Source organism: Schistocerca americana, chromosome 4, assembly GCF_021461395.2.
Source record: "Schistocerca americana isolate TAMUIC-IGC-003095 chromosome 4, iqSchAmer2.1, whole genome shotgun sequence".
Classification (NCBI taxonomy): domain Eukaryota; kingdom Metazoa; phylum Arthropoda; class Insecta; order Orthoptera; family Acrididae; genus Schistocerca; species Schistocerca americana.
This window is the reverse complement of record NC_060122.1, coordinates 682,861,096-682,881,204: the sequence shown is the minus strand read 5'-3', so window position 1 is coordinate 682,881,204 and position 20,109 is coordinate 682,861,096.

Here is a 20,109-nt window from a genome sequence, read left to right as displayed (position 1 = left end):
TTAGGTTAGTAAAAGGTCAGTGCAAAGCCAAAATTTTTAACTAATTATGTGATATTTAGGTATTAATATTATCTTTATTTTTGTCTGTATTTTTGTGGACGAATTTGGTGGTATTTTCACCACCAATGCTGGCAAAAATACCATCAAATTCTGGCCTGTGGAGGAGGGGCATATGAAAGGTGGCTACACTGTGCCACTGCGCCAGAGAGTGCGCCAAAGAGTACTATTAAGCCGCCTCCACAGTGCGTGTTAAGAGCTCGTGGCAGTCTGTGGTTGTCGAGAGTTCATAGCAGTCAGTGCTTGTTAGGAGATCGGAGAGGACAGTGTGTGTTGGGAGTTCGTAGCAGGCACTGCTTGTCGTGAAATCGGAAGGATATGTTGCAGTAAAAAGTGTTGTTCCTTGTTTTATGCAGTTATTTGATGGGAGAGATAGCAGATGTTATTGTAATGAGTGCATTTCGTCAATATATATGAAGGTAAAATTTATAATGTTCCTTTATTAGTTGTGTATCTGAAATAATGTGTCACTACAGGTTCAGTCAACAAAGCATCTGGCTCGTGTTCTTGTATTAGAGTGAATTTTGGTTTTCTTGCGTAATTATAGTTTTTCTAAATTTCTTTTGTCACGTCGGTATAATTGGTATTTAAGAATTCTTGTCTTGTTTGAGAAGAACCGTGCCAGATGTGGACGTTGAGTCACACTCCCACATACAGAACAGTTACTTTTGTGCTTATTGGTTTTGTTGGTTTTTTAGTTGCTGGGGACTTAATTAATTAACTGTGTTTACTGAAATTTTCTTACATTGTTCTCTGCAGTCAGATAGCGTAACAATTCTAGTCAGGGCCAACCGATTACGAGACTTACGTAATCGGACAGACAGTTACAAAAGTATTTTCAATCACATAAATTTAAATAAGCCCCCATGCAACATCTTAACTGAAAGCCATTTGCCCAGTGTCGGCGGATAAATACGGTATTGCAGTGTCAGTGATGTTCCGAAGGAACATGCACTGCAGTTACTAGGGTCAAGTGAAATACGTTTTCTCAATCTACTATACAGCTGTCTGTTGTCCATATTCGCAACTGTGAATACATTTCACAAATTTCATAACGCCTGTAATCGCCGCAGTGCCTGTTGCTTCGGAGATGTATGTTTGTGGGTAGGAACATTGCATCGGACTTCTGAACACCACAGGCCCTGCAGCATCGTACCAACATAGGATGGCCATGTGTGATCCTGTTACAAGCCAGGTCAAGTTAGTCATCTAGTGTGTTGCACCTCCAACTACTAAAACAGTACTAAAAGAGCCCTTCCTCATTTCCAGGGACAGTATGGCCTCTCCTCAGATACCCATCCGACATTGTTGCACCCAAACCAAGCCAGCTTGGCAAATTTCCCGGTTCGCAATTTTAATTCATAAACGAAAAAAGCCCCTTTCAAAACCCTTGCTCAAGACCATGGTTCTTTACCAATTTCGAATTTATTCTACGCGAGAAGAGGCAGAGAAGCTTCCACAAAATTAGTGTGTTCAAGAAATTGTCGTCAGAAATGTATCCGATAATGTGTTGTGCGTCGAGGAGAAGTCGAGCAACGTAGAACATTCTCCAACGTACATACCGAGTAGTGACCACTGCGGTAAAAGAGAGTTCTGGGCTCCTACCAAGGACTTCCTTTCCGTGCAGCATCCGAAAATGGACAAGGAAAGAGTGCAAATGATTCTGGTACGCTAAGTAATCTGTATCACACACCGTACGGTACTTTGAAGAGTAAAGTTGCCGCTATAGACTACTTGATTAAAATTACTTCCTTATTTAAGCACCTGACAGCATTTCGACAATATTTTTTTAAAAAGAGAAAATAAACCAGTAAATCTTTCGAATGAAAAACTTGAAACTCTCTGCTGTGCGACGTACTTCCAAGTTCAAAGTTTTAACTGATATCAAAGCTTGAGCCCTACAGACCTCTGTGTTTCGTTTTTTTATTCAGAGATCTGCTCATTAAAAGAGAGGAAGCGATTGGTGATGGGATACATCCGCATTCCCGCGTATCTTCGCTTTCACAACCCGGCCTTCCACGAAACGTTCCGTAGGGATTCTGTTAGGAAGCAAATGAGCGATTGCGTACAGTCTTGAGGCAAAAAAATCTTGCAGTTTTCCGTCGGCACGCCCGTTGCCGTACGCCTATACAGCAATCAACATTGCGATACGGGGCGGTGTTTGCGTTCTTCGATGAGACGCCATCCCTTCCGCAAGTTGGTGGAAAAGTAAAGTCCGCCTAACCAAGTCATCTAGCGACCTCCACCGTCCCCGAGAGAGGGGAGCAGAGGAGTAGCCGCCAAGTTCCCGTAATTGGATCACGTAACGGGACAACATAATTCCCGGGGACCGGAGGTCGTGAAGTTGGAAGCGCGTTACTTCGGTCCCATGACTTCTCAGCACGAGGCACAAGATATAACTTTACCTAACAGAGTAGGGCCTCATAACTCACCTGATCCCTTCATGTCCCATTAGTGGCAATCCTTTTCGTTTTACCATAGGTTGAAAGTGGTGCTACAGTTGTAACGTTCTTTTATTTAGAACAGGAACGGTTTTGGACTCTTATACGCACTTCTTCAGGTGTTATTCTGATAATAGCAATTGCTGGGAGACAATATTAGTTTTTACATGCAGCAATGTACATAAAAAACTAGAACATACAAAATAGTCCCATACAACGTTTTAGAAATCACCGGTCGGGCTTAGTGCTGTAAAACCTAACTCAAGGGCAAAGTTACATCAGACAGTACAATGAAAGATAGCGTGGGTAAAAAAAAAAAATGTAATGAATACCACGACACTTAACAGTTCGTGCTGTGACCCCAAGAGCCGTGGTGGTTTAGCACATGACGCGGTGTATTACCAGCGAGCGCAAAGAACAGAGTAGCGTACGCGGAGGGGGAAACAAACTCGTAAACCAGAGTGGCAAAAGTACATATGCATCTACGTGATTGCTATTCACAGTAAACTGCCTGGCATAGGGTTCAATGTACCACCTTCAAGCTGTCTCTCTAATGTTCCACTCTCGAACGGTGCGTGGGAAAAACGAGAACTTAAATTTTTCAGTGCGAACCCTGATTTCTCTTATTTTATCGTGTTGATCATTTCTCCCTATGTAGGTAGGTGCCAACAGAAAGTTTTCACAATCGGAGGAGAAAACTGGTGATCGAAATTTCATGATAAGATCCCGTCGCAAAGAAAAACGCCTTTGTTTTAATGATTACCACTCCAATTGACGTATCATGTCTGTGGCACTATCTCCCCTATTTCGCGATAATACAAAACGAGCTGCCCCTCTTTGAACTTTTTCGATGTCATCCGCCAGTCCCACCTGATACGGATCCCACACCGCACAGCAATAGTCCAGAATAGGGTGAACAAGCGTGGTGTAAACAGTCTCTTTGGCAGACCTGTTCCCGTTCTAAGTGTTTTGCCAATGAATCGCAGCCTTTCGTTTGCTCTCCCACAAAATTATCTATGGGATCGTTCGAATTTAGGTTATATGTGACTGTAATCCATATGCATGTAGTTGAATTTACAGCCTTCAGATATGTGTGACTTTTCGCGTAATCGAAATTTAGCGGATTTCTTTTAGTACTCATGTGAATAACTTTACACTTCTATCTGTTGACCGGAAGAAGAACATGGGGCCGCTAGCTTCACACTTCTGTTGACGGGAGGAATAACGCTGGGCCGCTAGCCCGGCCGATCACAGTTTTAATAGTGATTTACATTTAAAATGAAAAAATGAAAAAAAAACTTTCATATAAAATTACATGAAAAACGTCAGAAGTGCATTATGGGTGGTAAATGAATATACCGAACAGAGCAGTACACAAATGCAGGAACACTGAGTGGGAACCAGAGACATAAAATTTATGTATAATGCGTAAAACGCAATGAAACTCCGTCCCTCTCCTTTTTAATTTAGTGGGGATATACATGGCGACATTGAACAACGCGCCACAGTCATAAGTGCCCGAAACCGGTCGTGTTCTAAATAGATGAACCTTACAACTGTAGCGGTATTTTCAACCTCTGGTATATGGTTCAGTTGCGGATGTTCTTCCGACAGGTTTGTTCATTTTAGTTTTCATATATACAGTTCTATTAAAATAATAGCTCGACCACAAAGGGGACAGTGACAATGGACCTCTCGTTATTTACGAACATTTAGTAAATACCTTTGAAACCTTGCCATAAACATCGTAACGCTAGAGTTCGTAAGTGAAGAAGCAACGTGATGCACTAGTAATACAATGAACTCGTATTGGAGAAGAAATCATTCAAGTCCCATCCCAGTCATCCACATTTCGACTGGAATGATTCGTTTGGAAGGACCACGGCTGATCCTGTCATTCTCCATTGGACCTTACGCCCCTTCTCTAATTGTAACACCTTCTTACCATTTGTATGTTATAGTTTACTTACTTCATGGCTCGCCCGTTTGAGTTCCGTGGTTGGTCATTTTACTTCCGATTGCATTTTAGTACGAACGTTTGAATAAAATTCTTCGTTACAAAATATTCCAGCGTTAACAAATTACGTCACAAACGGTCTTCGTAAGAGCTGTACGGTCAGACATCAAGATTTTTATTGACCATAACTACACCGATGAGATACTCCCGTCTTTGGTTCAATCGAAGTTGCCCGTTAACGTCAAAACCTTTTTCCCCCATTTCGAATTTTTTTTTCTGTGCAATTCTCACGTTTGCTCATCGCTGTTTATTCTAAACCTCCGAGTAAAATATGACAAATGAAGGGTATGCGACACTGCCGAAGGTAATACATCCATCGGAAGCGACGTTCCCGTTAGCGCTCATCTTGGAGCTGTCCATGAGGAACAAGCTACATACAAGGACAGTGATTCAACCTGTGTCTTCTTCCTCTCATCACCAATGGCAATACAGTTACTATACTCTGCATACTATTATCTATGCACACACACACACACACACACACACACACACACACACACACACATACACTAAATGGTAGTTTGTAGATAATCCAGTGACACTTCCCCAAGGACTCGGACCATTGCCTCTAGGATCCCACAGGGAAAAGTAAAATGTGGAGTTTTCTTTGTATCATAATACAGTTACGTAGAAATTGTACATATATCTACCCCTTTACAATCCCCCTTGCTTCATATAGATCGACATTAAAATCAGCTAATCCTGATGATATCACTTATTTCCGTTATCGGCATAAGGCCAACATTCGATTAGAGACCTTTGGACATTGCATAAGGTCCATGAACTTGTCTCTTCGACACTTGTCAGTACCCATTTCGCTAGTGTGATAGGTATTTCCTATCATATAATCCTATCATTACACATGTCTTGGTTCTCAACTTATGACGACCGTTAACGCTCTTCCTTTTTAAACTGGAGTAGCTGCCGTTTGAATTTACAGATTTTGTGTGTGTGTGAGCGTGTGCGTGTGTGCGTGTGCGCGTGTGCGTGTGCGCGTGTGCGTGTGTGGGCGTGAGTGTGTGCGCGTGTGCGTGTGTGTGCGTGTTGAAACGTCAACTTAGAAAAATTATACATGACTGTGCTTAAACTGACACCCAATATTTTTAGCGCTACGCAATCTGACTTTCAATAATCCCTACAAAAGAATGGCCCTGACTAACATTAACCTATACCTTTCACAGATCACTTACCTCACAAAAATCTTCGTTACTCGAACTACTGCAATACAGCGAGCGCCAATACTGCAAACTAAATAAAAGATTCTAACTACTGAAAGTACTAACTACTGATAGGCATAGTTAGCAAATGAAAGATTTTGGTAGAGAATAAACAATGTATTTCCCTTAAAAGTGTTCAAAAGTCGTAATATATATTTCAATTCATGACATCCAGTCTTACAAATTTCCAGATCGTCCGCTCTCAAAACTCTTCCATGTCTCTCCCCACATCCACCACTGCTGGCGGCTCACCTCCAACTGCGCAACGCTACAAGCTGTTAACAGCCAACTGCCCAACACTACAATAGCGAATATTACAACAATGCCACCCAGGCACAGACTGCACACAGCACAGCCAGTGATTTTCATACAGAGCGCTACGTGGCGTTACCAATAACAAAACCTAAACAGCCTACTTACATAGCCCCCATGCTCCCCACAAAAAATTTTACAAATTGTTTTGGGCACTGGCCAACACTTGTTTGTTAAAATTTTTTCACAATTACAATAACAAAGGTATCAAATGCACGCACTTATTGATACAATGTTGGCCAAAAGCTAAAATTTTTTCACAGCTCATAAAGACAGTTCTGATCATACATCACAGTAAAATTGCAGTGTTTTTTTTTTCTCAAAGTCTGAGCAGTAAAAGAAAATGCACATGGAAGTAGTGGATTTCCATGCAGTCTTGACGAAGTAGTGTTGTCCTTCCAACGGAAAGACAGTGCTGACTCTTGACATGCAGACAGGTAATGGGCCACAACAGAGCAAACCCACAGTCAGTCGAAGTTTTGAAGAATATTGGTAGGTAAGTCATCACAGAGCAGACCACTGTAGTCTTGTTAGAGATTACGGTATTGGTGGGCCGCTAGAGGTGTAGATCCACTGCAGTCCTTGTAGAAATAATGCTTTTGGTGGGCCATCAAAGATGCAGACCCACTGAAGTCCTTGTAGAAATAATTGTATTGGTGGGTCATCAAAGATGCAGACCCACTGTAGTTCTTGTAGAGACGGCCAGCAGCCATCTGTTGCGACTGTGCAGGTGCACAATCACCATCGAAGACTCTTCCCAACAATATAGCAAGTCCATGAACCACCACTTGTGCACTCACAAAAATGTTTTTTGAAATGTCCTTAGAACCAGCAATGTTGTTATCCAGTCCCTTGCTGAATTCTTAACACACACGCAAACACTAACAGTCCCAGTTTCTCATATATTGTGCATTACCTTGACCAACAGAAATATGAGCTGTGAAATGTAACTTAATTTGAAGAACTGGTGTCTATACAATTATAAATTTACAACATAAGAATACAGTTACAAAGGTACAAAGTACATCATAAAAAGAACATAATAGTACAGATAACATTGTAGTAATACAGACTTTACAAAAGAATAGAAATAAACATATAATCAGTGTTACAGGAATTATGATATAAGTAAATATATAAAATAATGAGAATAGTTTTCGAAACATTAATTTCACACATGAGCATTGAAACATAACAGAATTAATAATGTCTATAAAGATCTTTACAAAGAAAATAACATATTATTAATGCAAATTATATTTGAGGATAACAGTATTCCTCATCATAGTGAATGTAGCTTAGTATTAGAAACATTCTACAACATAAATCGTATTAGCTAAACGCATAAAGACAGGAAAAACACAAATACACAAGAGTACACAAAAACATAGCAGAATAACACAGGGAAAGGACAGGGTTTGGTTTACTGCAGTATTGTGCAAACAAAACTTTCTTTACTTCTTGGAGATCTCCCTTCGTTCTTCATTATTCCCAAAAAGTCCTATCTATACCTGCTTTCTGTACTTTTTTCGTATAACTTCTGAATGCATTTCTTCCAATTCATCGCAACTCATTCTCTTATATAGCCTACCCCCTCTTAAGCTAACTTAAATCTACTGAGCTCAGATGCTAAACTAAAGGACGAGGCAATGCAGCAGCACAAAACAATTAACACAAACAGCAATGACAAAAAAAATGGAAATTGGCAAAGCAAGCAGCAGGGTATCTAAATTGGCAAAGCAATTGCAATATTACAACTAATATAAGGCACTGTGCAGCAAACAAGACGAATAAATCAGTAGTAAAACTGGAATAACAGAGTAATACAAAGTGAAATTCAGTAGCACTATGCCTGGCAAACAGCAGCAGAAAATGTAATAACTTATATCTCAACATGACAAACCCACAAGCAGAAAAAATAGTACACCAAAGACAACAATGCAGGTAAGGGAAATTTGTATTCACCTCTTAATGTCTATGTAATTAAAGTGGTGCACCACAACTTATTCTACGAAAAATATTACCAAGTAGTTGAAAAGAAAATTATGTATGCAATTTCTGTGAAGGGAAATGTCTTTTTGTGCTCCTTCATTGTTTTTTTTAAAGTAGATCATGAAGCTATTATTTACTGGATCTGTAGGCATAAAATATCTATATTAGTACATTTATAAAATTTTATTTTAACCAATGCTGCAGTGCAGCTAGAAACTAGATATTAAACAAAATGAGCAAACCCTCAACTAGAAAGACAATAGTTGTAAAATGTTTCTCATCATTTCATTAGGCATTTTAGTAAACATCATAAATTAAGAGCTTCACAGTGTAATCATATGTTTTCAAGTTTGAGCGTGTCTTATTTGCGATGCTTTCTACAAAGGAATGTCAATAGCGAGGATAATGGCCCCTTTTTTTTCTCCACCTGTGCCTCTGAAAGGCACACACTAATGGCTTTTTTCCAGGCGACTGTCGTGCAGCTGGGTGCCCACGACTCATTACGTGAAGGTGGTCACTTAACTTTCTTACCGAAATATTTACGACACCAGTTTGCACTACAGTGACAGTCTCATATAAAAATTTCACAGGTCGAGAATTTGCAATGCAAATCTGTAGAAACAAAATCCTATAAATATAAAAGTGTCCAAAAAATATTCGTCAGCATTGTGATAAATTCACGCATTTACACACATTTCATAACTCTTAAAGTACGATTCTTGGTTTCCAACATCTTTTTCAAAGTCAGAGTCCCTAACCACTACTCATTATTTCTTACCTTATTACACATTTACATATTCGTCGACATTCTTCAATATTTCATCATTATAAATATGTAGCATAATCAAATTCCTCATATAGCATCAGCTTATTGATCATAAACATACCTCAACAGCATAATACACATCGTCATCATAAAAATAACATCATAACACTTCAGTCAAATCTTAAAATCGTCGTAGCTTCCTCCAATCATTTCAAAACCCAAAGAAAATTCTCTGCTCATTTCAGTAGTGTCATCTACCTCTAACATACTTTAAAAATCATGCTCCCTTACCAAATACGACATTCAAAGTCCTCATAGTATCACAATGTTTCCAAAAAAATATGAACAGTTCACAAAGTACAGACAAAATACAATTTCATAAGTGTGAAGTTATTCAACTGTGTAATTGCATAAACGTCTGTCATTGACATACTAAAAAAAATGTTCATTTCTCTGTTAAATAATCAGGTAACTGTGTAATTCTGTGTTGGAGAAATATGGTACCGATGTGTAAAGTTGTATAAGCAAATACCATATTAGCTAGGGCTCCTTGTGCTTGCTACACACATGGTACACAAAGTAAGCGTGTACCCCCCTGAGGATTAATGTAATTATACTCTCAGGTGTTACAGATTACAGCAGTGGAATGAAACGTATCAGGGATAACCGTTGTATCATTGTAATTCAAAATCTTTAAAAATAAATGTTTTAAGTACAAAATTAATCACTCAAATACGTGTCCTTTAGCGCTAAATGTGCATCTTGCTATAAGATAATTCTGTGGAAGTGTCGTAGTTATCGTCCTCCGAAAACTAAGTTCTGCAGAGGTCAATGTACTTACCTCATGATAAACAAAAGTGAATTGCTATGCATATAGATATTGTAGTTATTACATACATTACTGTGATCAAGAAAGTACTATACTGTAACGTACTGTTGTGCTACAAAAAAGGCTGTCACATTGTAGCTATGCCACAAAAGTTACTACTAAAACATGTTTTACTTTCCAGAATAATTCAGAAAAACAGATACACTGCAAAAGCAACAATGTAAATTGTGTCACACATTAGTAGCGTCGTGATATAATCCTGTAGCTGTCAAAGAAACCAAATGCTAAGTCATCTTTAATCCCACAGAAAGTACTTCAAATAAAGAATGTCTTTTCTAGTAAACCAAAATGATGCATGAAAATCTCATTCACAGTACCTGTATATGTTCTAAGTATGTAAGCCTCATAGTCGTCATGTAATCGTGCAACTAACAAGCAAGAATGTACACACACAATAACACTGTGTCGTCTGTTCACTATAACAATGCATTCGTAATTTCTGCTTAAATAAGTTCTCTTGGTTCTTGACTGGATATTTAACTTCAAACGTTGTTGCATTATAACAGTTTCTAATTCTGACAAAGCATACTAGAAATGTCAAGTGAAAAGTTTTATGGGAAAGACAAAGTTAAAAAGCAGATTATCTCTCAATAAGCGGTTTTACATGTGAAGTGTGGTGCAATCCTTTACTCTTCATAGTACTCAGAGTTTGAACTTGAATGCAATTATCATGCGGTATACGTCGGTAAAGAATACTGGAATTTTTCTCAAGGTAAGCCTCTATGTTATTTTTCTCTGAGCCAGCCGGCGCACGTGGCTGCCTGCAGTGCGAGTCATTGTCTGTCTCTTTGTTGGCGTGCGTCGTTATTGGGATTAGGAGACCTAGCTTCTACAAATTCACCTTGTCGATAGTGCCCTGCTCTGCATCTCGCCAGTTCTGATGAAATTCAAGTCTGTCGTTACGATTATATCGTCTGTCGTCATGCCGGTAGTTCCTGTAGTTTCTTTCTTGTCGGTCACGTGGTGGAGAATTTCTCCCTGAATCGTAACTGCGCACTGGAGCGTTGCGTCTGAAGTTATTCTGTCTCCCTTGATAATAATTATTTTGGTTCCCATATTGTCTGTTTCTCTGATTGTCTCTGTGATAGTCATTACCGCCGAGAGCTGATCGTTCCCTGTAATTATTACTACTCTGCCAACGGTTGTCATACGGGTGGTGTCTGTTTTGGTCACGATTTACGTTGTAAGAATAGCCTTGTCATGTCCATTTATTATTTCTGTCATCGCGGAATTGTGACGGATGTGACCTGTAATTGTTGTGCTCCAGTTTTCGCGACCCGCGAGTGTCAGTGTCAATTTCCAATTCTTGTAAGAGTCTCTGAAAAGCTTCAATGTCGTCTTTGCAACGTCCTGCCAAAATAATATGTCGTAAATGTTCAGGCAATTTGATTAAGCAAATGCAGATGAGTTCTGAGGGGCTGTATGGGTTTGACAGGTACTGATTCTTGTGCAACATGTCTTCAAAATATTTCACAAGACTGGAGAATTCAGATTGTTCGAAATGTTTCATCATTATGATGCTATGTTTTACTCGGTCTTGTGTAGATTGACACCAATATGCTGAGAGGAAGGCATGATAAAATTCTCCTTCACTGTGGCAATCGTGAATGACCGATCGCATTCTTACAGCTGGTTCATTCTCTAAATAGCCACACATAAATTCTAATCTGTGCTCTAATAACCAGTTGGGAGGAAAACAATGAGAGAATTGATGAAGCCACGCTTGTCGATGAATGTAGTTGCCGGAATTCTCAAATGTTTTGAATTTACGTGTAGTAATAAACAGCTTATAGTCAAAACTATCACGTCAGCGAGTCGCATATCGGTCATTGTTACTTCGTTCGGCGGTTCCATCTCAAAATTCGGTGTACCTTGCCAATTTCTTTCATAATTTCCGAATTACCCCGTGTTATTATTATGTGATTGTTCCGTATTTCTATGTCCCTCTTCCCGTATTGGAGCACGAGTGTCCTCTAAAATACGTATTTCTTGTATTACCTATGTCAGCTGATCTTGTACTTCCCGGATTTCTCTTTGGTGTTTCGCATTAATTTGATTCTGATATTGTTTGAATTTCCTAATTTGTTCGCTCTCTTCTGTGTCATTAAAGACTGCCAGTTTTGTGTCATTCAGATTATCATCTACCTTCGTAGATAAACTATTTAGCTGATCCGAAAGTTCGACTACTTTCTCTGGTAACGAACTAATTTCCTCCATGTGTCTTTCTGAACCAATTTTCAGAGTATCTACTGTGTAGTTTAAGTTTTCCTGAGTTTTTGCAAGTTGCGTAACTGAATCGTTAGATGCAACTGAGTCAATTTTAGCTTGCAAGGTCTCATGATTTTCATGAACAATAGTTTGCAGTTCTTTTTGGCTGCTTCGTGATTCTGTAATGCATTTTCATGCCACGAAAAATTAGGTTGAAAATGCTCACAAATTTGTGCTTTTACGTCATTACAGACTTTTTGACATTTCGATTCAGTGTTATGTTACTCAGTAGTTAAACCTTAACGTGTTTGTTCAAGTGTGGTGTCTAACTTTTGAAGATTTTGTTCAATTGTGTTTAACTTTTGAAGCTTTTGCTGTGTTTGTCTCCGATTTTGTTCCATTGTATCTAACTTTTGAAGCTTTTGCTGTGTTTGTCTCTGATTTTGTTCCATTGTGTCTAACTGTTGCTGTGTTTGTCTCTGATTTTGTTTCATTTGTTGCATTAATTGCAATAATAATGTAATAGTGTCTGGAATCTGTTCCTCTATGCTTTTCAGCAGTGCATTTGCACCGGCAACATTCACATTTTGACAAGCAGAAAATGTGTCTTGACTTATTTGAGAAAACGGTGAGGACGCAAAACCTGAATCTACAGTATTTGCAAGATTGTGTCCTGTCATTTCGGATTCCTGAGGCGAGCTGTTGCCGATCGATCGATCGATAATGCTTCCCTGTTCACTAATTGTTTCACTGTCTACACCATTATTTGCAGCCTGCTTCCTTTTCCCAATGGACAATTACAAAATTACTACTTTGAACATTAGTTAATTCATTACTCGGCGGCGCTAACACGCTGCTTTCGTCTTCACTGTCATATCTCAGTTTACTTTGGAGCCTAGTATTACGTTTTTCACACGCCATTATTGTCACAATATTTCACACGACAACACAGAAAAGCACAATTTGAAGAGCAAAATAAGAAAACACATTAACATAGCATTGAAAATAATATCTCGTTAATTGCAAGCGCAGCTGCGAAATACTTGATGCAATTCTACATGCATGCCACAACTGTTTTGCCGTACAAGAATGAAAAACTACATCTACAAAGGAAATTCTCTCTAGAATTACGCGCTAGCAATAAACAAAGGCTGCACTAATTACACAACTACAAGAAAAAATTAGAAGATTCCAGTGAGGTAACCTCGGCTAAGGGTCGACGTATGAAACGTCCCCTTAGAAAAATTAATGAATTACTGTGCTGATAAACCTCTTACATTATTTGATTTTCAAACAGCTGAGCAAAACTGAACGTACTCAGACATTACTCTCTTTACTTATTCTGATCAGAACTAAACTGACACACAATTTTTTTAGCGCAACGCAATCTGACTTTCAGTAATCCCTACAAAAGAATGGCCCTGACTAACATTAACCTATACCTTTCACAAATCACTTACCTCACAAAAATCTTCGTTACTCAAGCTACAGCAATACAGCGAGCGCCACTACTGCCAGCTAAATAAAAGATTCAAACTACCGAAGGCACTAACTACTGATTGCATAGTTAGCAAATGAAAGATTTTGGTAGAGAATAAACGATGTATTTACCTTAAAAGTGTTCAAAAGTCATAATATATATTTCAGTTCATGACATCCAGTCTTACAAATTTCCAGATCGTCCGCTCTCAAAACTCTTCCATGTCTCTCCCCACATCCACCACTGCTGGTGGCTCACCTCCAACTGCGCAATGCTACACGCTGTTAACATCCAGCTGCCCAACACTACAATGGCAGACAACAATGCCAACTAGCCACAGACTGCACACAGCACAACCAGTGATTTTCATACAGAGCGCTACGTGGCGTTACCAATAACAAAACCTAAACAGCCTACTTACAGTGTGTGTGCGTGTGCGTGTCAGTGTGCGTGTGTGTGTGCGTGTGCGTGTGCGTGTGGGTGTGTTATATGGAAGATTAGTTATCTTTTATTCCGTTTGAGGATCCCTATGTTTAACTTAGCCGCTCTTGGGCGTCTCTAGATATTTTCTGTCCGCTTAAAACAGTGGAATCGTGCTCCTCCTGACATAGATCTTCATTATCGCGAACTTCCGAACCTCTTTCGGTGAAACAAATTCATTCATCAACGGGAATCGAACTGATTTCTTCCGGGTCGACCAGCAGAGCTCTCTCGAGCACTGGCAGAAGCTGATCAACGGTTTCCGCGAAACAGTGGCTGTGAGAGAATATTCCCGACATTCAATTCCAGAATGACAAATGACGCTAATGAGCTACGTAGGAATCTGTTGTCTCTCTGGATGGGAGTGATACTACGTGCCGAACGTACGTGGTGATTTGCCCGCGAGGGGGCGGGGGACGACAGCATGACTGAATGTGGGTAGGAGATTTGCTGCCGAGGGACAGAGAGAGAAATGCGTGAATGTCATACGCAGCTAAACACACGTTTTGTCTCGTTTTGTCACCTTTTGAAGAATTACATACCTATTGCTTTCAAAAGATATTTAACTCCCTCCCATCCATCAATATAATGACCGGTGCTGTCAGCAAACACACAGCTTTTTATCACACCGTATACGATATTGACTGCAAATGTGACAAAGCCTGTGCTGCTTTATTTCTGCCGGTATGCACGAGGTACTTATCGCACGCTACAGAGCTAGCAGATTCCATTACGGGAGGCTGTAGAAAAAGGATGCAGAGTCTGTGACATACACTCCTTCCTTGTGAGACTGTTTGCCAATGTGCTGGGTTAGAACCAATCTGTCTCTGAACAAAAAGCAAAGGTGAAATATTCATCCTCTCTCTATTTGTGTGGCGAACATGTCAGTATTTTTTTATTATAGTCTCCTCTAGGATAGGAAGCAAGTCTAAATATCAGAGAGTATCCTGGATATAGAATACTAATATGTGTATTTTTCAAGATAATCACCGTCATAGTGATGTTACAGCTTTCCTTATCCTTTTACAGAAACGTCTTCCCCTTGTTGGTCGGTGACTATTAGGTATGGAATAATTGTTCTCGAAAACGAATTATTTTTTTCAGAGTTTCATGCAGAAATAAGGCTAAATCATGATACGCGCTATTCATATTATTAGAAATCGGGAGTATCGGATGGTTAGGTTTGTGAATTTTTAATTGAGAACGAAGTTTTGTGGGCTGAGGGTTCACCTGATAAACATTTTCTGAGTTATTCAGCTCCCTTTGTAGTTCTGTAAGGGCGTTTCCAGCCTTTAATCTGTACTTCTAAGCTATTAGGTAGAAGAATTGTTACCATATCTGCTGCTGTCAGATAAAATATTGCCTCTTACTATATGTATTAAATAATGTTCATCATAATATTCGTCTTTCAATATCTTGAATGTTAAGTATCGTGTTTGTATTTGTGGCTACTAGATGGCACTTCGGTGTAATGTTCACCTGCCCGCAATTGCTAAAGCGGACGCCTCGGTCTGATGCAACCGTAGCTCGACACGTGTGAGCAGCCCACAGTGGCTTGCCTTCTGTGTATTCTATTTTTAAAAAATTATGACTAAAGCTTTATCACTTGATATTTATTTTTATACGTGACATGCCAGTTTGAGAGTTTTACTTCTGATGAAGTGCCGAAACCTAGGTCAAAAGACTTCTTTTTTGCGACCGAGGGCTGTTTATAGCTATAATTTTACTTGTAGCTATGCTTTTTTTCCTATGCACTATCTGATTAAACGTGTGCGGACACATATTAGTGAACATTAATATCGAGTACGTCGACCCTTCGCTTTTATAACAGCTTGAACTCTGCTGTGGACGCTTTCAGTGAGGTGTATAAACGTCTATGGAGGAATGACAGCCCAATTTTCTTTAAGAGCCGAAGCCAGGCACGGCAGTGACGTTTCACGCCGGTATATCGATGGAAGTCGACGTTCTAACTCGGCCTTTCAATGGGTTCATGCAGTAACTTTGGACAAGCCAGTCCGTTTTGAGAATGTTATAGTCCAAAGACCAGATGCTGCCTTATTGAACAGAATCCGCCAGAAAAATTTATACACAATTTAAGGAACGAAAAGTATTACTTCTGTGTTTATTTTACATATCATAACTGATCACGCATGTTGTAGAAACTTCAGTTTAGCACATGGTTACTTTAAATGTTCAAAATGTTCACCGCTGTCGTCTACACACATAACAGAACGACGAGCGGTCGCCACAACTAAGTCAGTCAGTGTTACAGTGGAGATCGCTGTACATGTCGCTGTAATCCTCCAGCGTGCGTGGCTTACGTGGATAGACGTTATCTTTCACGGTTCCCCACAAGTAAAAGTACGTAGGTGTTAGATCTGGTGACCGTGGAGGGATCTCAGTGAGCCCTCTTCGTCCAATCCAGTGCCCCGAATAATTGCCATCCAGAAAAGCTCGTATAAGCAGTTGGTAGTGCGGTGGCGCCTCCTCCTGTTGGTAGAAGACATCAGCTCCATAAACCGCACTTATATCTGGAAAAACTGATGTGCATAATATTCCCAGGTGCACTTCTCCAGTGACAGTACCATCAAAGAAAAAGGGTCCTACTAAGCCCCTAGATGATAGTCCACACCACACATGAACCTGTGGTAGATTGGCCGCTTTATCCGCATAAACATGCGGATTTTCCGGTGCCCAGTACACACTGTTCGCTGTTCCATAAGTTTAAATTGTACCTCACCACTTCACACTACCTTTGTCACAAATTGTTCGTCATCAGTTACCATTTGTTGATACCATTCGCAATATTGCATTCGGCGATCAGGATCGTCATCATTAATCGCGTGCAGTAATCGTGAAATGTAAACTCTCCACTTTGCAGCTTGTAGAATTCTTCGTACACGTATACAGATAACCCTCGTTTTACTTGTGCATTGCGTAGCAGACTTCTGTGGAGAATTAACAAACGTTTCCAACACGAGAGCCGACGAAGCAGGACTTGTAACGTTACTGTCTTCCTGATCTTCCTTTGTGAATATTGCAAATCATTCCAAGCAATTCATACTTGTCAATGGTGCGTTTAATTGCTAGGCAGGTTGGCAGTTATGTTATAAACTCCCGCCTCCACTGACATTGCACTTCAACGTCATTATCAAACTTGAAAAACCACTTGCCAATATATTCTTGTTGCTCGAATGTCAAGCGTGATCGAGCCATCTTGTGTTGTTCAATACCGATATGAAACTACTAAAATCTGTTGAGCCAAAGACAATACTACAGCACTCTCTTAACTCAAATCCAACTACGATATCGATATCTGTATAGAGCCCGACAAAGAGTATATATTTTTCTGGCGGACTCTGTAGAGTACATTGTAATGCTGAAGACATTATCGTTCCCGAACTGTTCCTGTACGCACAATGCTGTAAAACGTGTTCATAGACTTCGGCATTTTGCTCTCTCTTAAATGCAATAAGGGATCACACCCCACACACGAAATAACCTTCAAACCGCCATACAACTGAGCCGTGTTGCGGCTCGCGTTGGTGCCGTTGGTAGGTTGGCATCGTGTAATAGGGATAGTGGCGTATCGTTTTCTTCTCTTGTTTACTGGCGCCACTACGTTTGCTAGCGTTGTCTGTCCTCGAGTGGCAGCAGCAGCGGTTATCGATATCTAGTACTTTAGTACTATCTTCGGAAGGGCGTCAAGTGTTTTCCGGGTCAGAGTGTGTCGGTTAGTTCGGTTGGAACGGAGCAGCAGCGAGGTCCGGCAGCGCGAGGACATGCCGGGACTGCAGGATCGAGGGGCTGTAGCTGCGAGGGCCAAAAACTCGTTGTCCACCGGACCCAGGACGTTTGAGCTGAGTGAACATTAACCCGGTAGTGAAACCTCCACTATTTTGAGATCACGCCGTTTGTTCGCGCTTTGCTGATCGCAGGGTCGCTGAGATGAAGAGCAACGAGTGGAGGGTTTGGAGTTGGTGAAATTAATTAGCCATCCTCCACCTTTTACTATTAATCATTGAATTCCTTGTGTTTATTGATGAAGTTCAACCAGCGGTATTTTTCTGCCTAGTGGCCACTAACGCCCCAGTTACCTGCCCTGGAGTTCAGCGTATTTTCGCGGCAGTGCACCTTTCCTCGCCTTGCCGCTGCTGTCCCGTAAGGCGTGTGGTTCGACAGCCTCCTTGACTGTGGTTCGGACATTTGTTTCCTTCGGACTACCTTGGTTGTAGTGGGTCCTTCTGGTTCTGGATGTTCTAAACACCGGATTCTTAATTGCTGTCCGCTGGTTCCGCCTTGCCTGGGTTATTCCATCGTTGTGTTGGTTATCAGAGGTTGGGTAGATGTTGCCGAAGTGTTGGCCTGCGTTTAAACTGTCACTGGTTTGAGTTGTCATCCGGTTAAGCGAATACAACACTTGGCTGCCTGTCCCATCGTTCACAACGATCCTTGAACCACTGTCTGAGGCCCGCTTCTCTCTTGGAGAAGCTAACTCGTTCTAAGAATTTGATATCCAGACCTTCGGCAATCAAATTGTTTTTTGAGTTATTACTATCGGGGACTTCAGCCAACAAATAATTTGAATTTCTTGTCAATAAGGCCTTCAGCCATAAATGCGATTTGTCTTAAGAATTTGTAATCGGATATTCTCTCTTAATAGTGAAAATATGATGATTGTCCCTTTTTTGTAACATTTTAGTACCTCTTGGAGAAGTTTATCTCGTTCTTAAAAATTTGCTACCAAGCCCTTCAGCAGTCAATTTGTTTTTGAGTTATTACTATTGGGGCGTTCAGCCGACAAATAAGTTTAATTTTTTGGTCAATAAGGCCTTCAGCCGCGAGTGTAACTTGCTTAGGAAATATTTTGTAAGACATTGTGTCTTAACAGTCGAATTTAATAATTGTCCATTATTGTCAGTCATATTTGCAATTGTTTTCAAATAAAGTGTACGTGATTTAAAAAATAGATAAAAAATTACTGAGCAACCTGCGGTAACTGAGTACAGCCCCGTCCACACTGAAGCCTACCTTTCCCTAAGTACCACGTCAATCAGTCAATCAATTGGTACTAAACATTATGGCAGATAACCTTCTACAGACAATCGCCAAACCCCGACACTTCTGTCGGGTTGCCACAGACATTTACTGTCGTGTGGCGTCGCTCGTTAGGCTTAGCAGTGACTACAGAAAAAAAATGTTCAATTGTGTGTGAAATCTTATGGGACTTAACTGCTAAGGTCATCAGTCCCTAAGCTTACACACTACTGAACCTAAATTATCCTAAGGACAAACACACACACCCAAGCCCGAGGGAGATCTCGAACCTCCGCTGGGACCAGCCGCACAGTCCATGACTGCAGCGGCCCAGACTGCTCGGCTAATCCCGCGCGGCAGTGCCTACAGAAATGCGTGGCTTATGATGATCTGTTCGACCACTGTACCATCTGGACAGCTGCTAGAATTGTGGAACTTACGAGTGATTCCGAGCGCCGAGTCCAGCAACTATCGACCGTAATGCTCGACGATCCCTTTCCGTCAGTACAGGACGTCTGTCTGGTCTTGGTTTGTACGAGGTTCCTCTTTTACATTTCCACTTCTCAGTCCAATCACCAACAGTCGATCTGTGCACCTTTAGAAGGGTTGAAAGCTCTTGAATTTGTTAAGTGCCATACAAAGAATAGCCCTCGTTCGAAGTCACTGTGCTCTTCTGATCGACCCATCCTGTTGTCCCCGCTTCTGCTACTTTATATTACCATGTCCGCCACTCATGACATCCAGTGGTCAGTTCTGCTTTACTTTCGATCAAATAGTGTATTTGTCTGTCCAACTTCTGTGACTCCTCTTCTCTGGGACATTGCAGAAGCTATAGCCTCATGTAATTCCAAACACTCCTCGTCATTAATCATTACTTCAGTATTCAACTTCTTTCCACACCAACTCGTCGTGACGATTCTTTTAAACGTCAGTTTGGTCATTCCCGTCTCCTTCAAAATCGGTCAAGCCACCTATTCATTGGTCTTTCTAAAGATCTTTTGCCTCTTGATTTATATTATCTAATGGCTTTCCTGATTGTTGTACCTGGCATTAGGTCTATATCTGTCCGTCTCTACACATACTGTTTTATTACGTCACTTACATTTTGCATATTCAGTTCAGCTCGGATGTCATCATTTCCCTTTCAATCCATCAACGTATATATATATGCCACTTGCCCGAGAAAAGCAAAGGTCCCGAGTTCGAGGTCCAG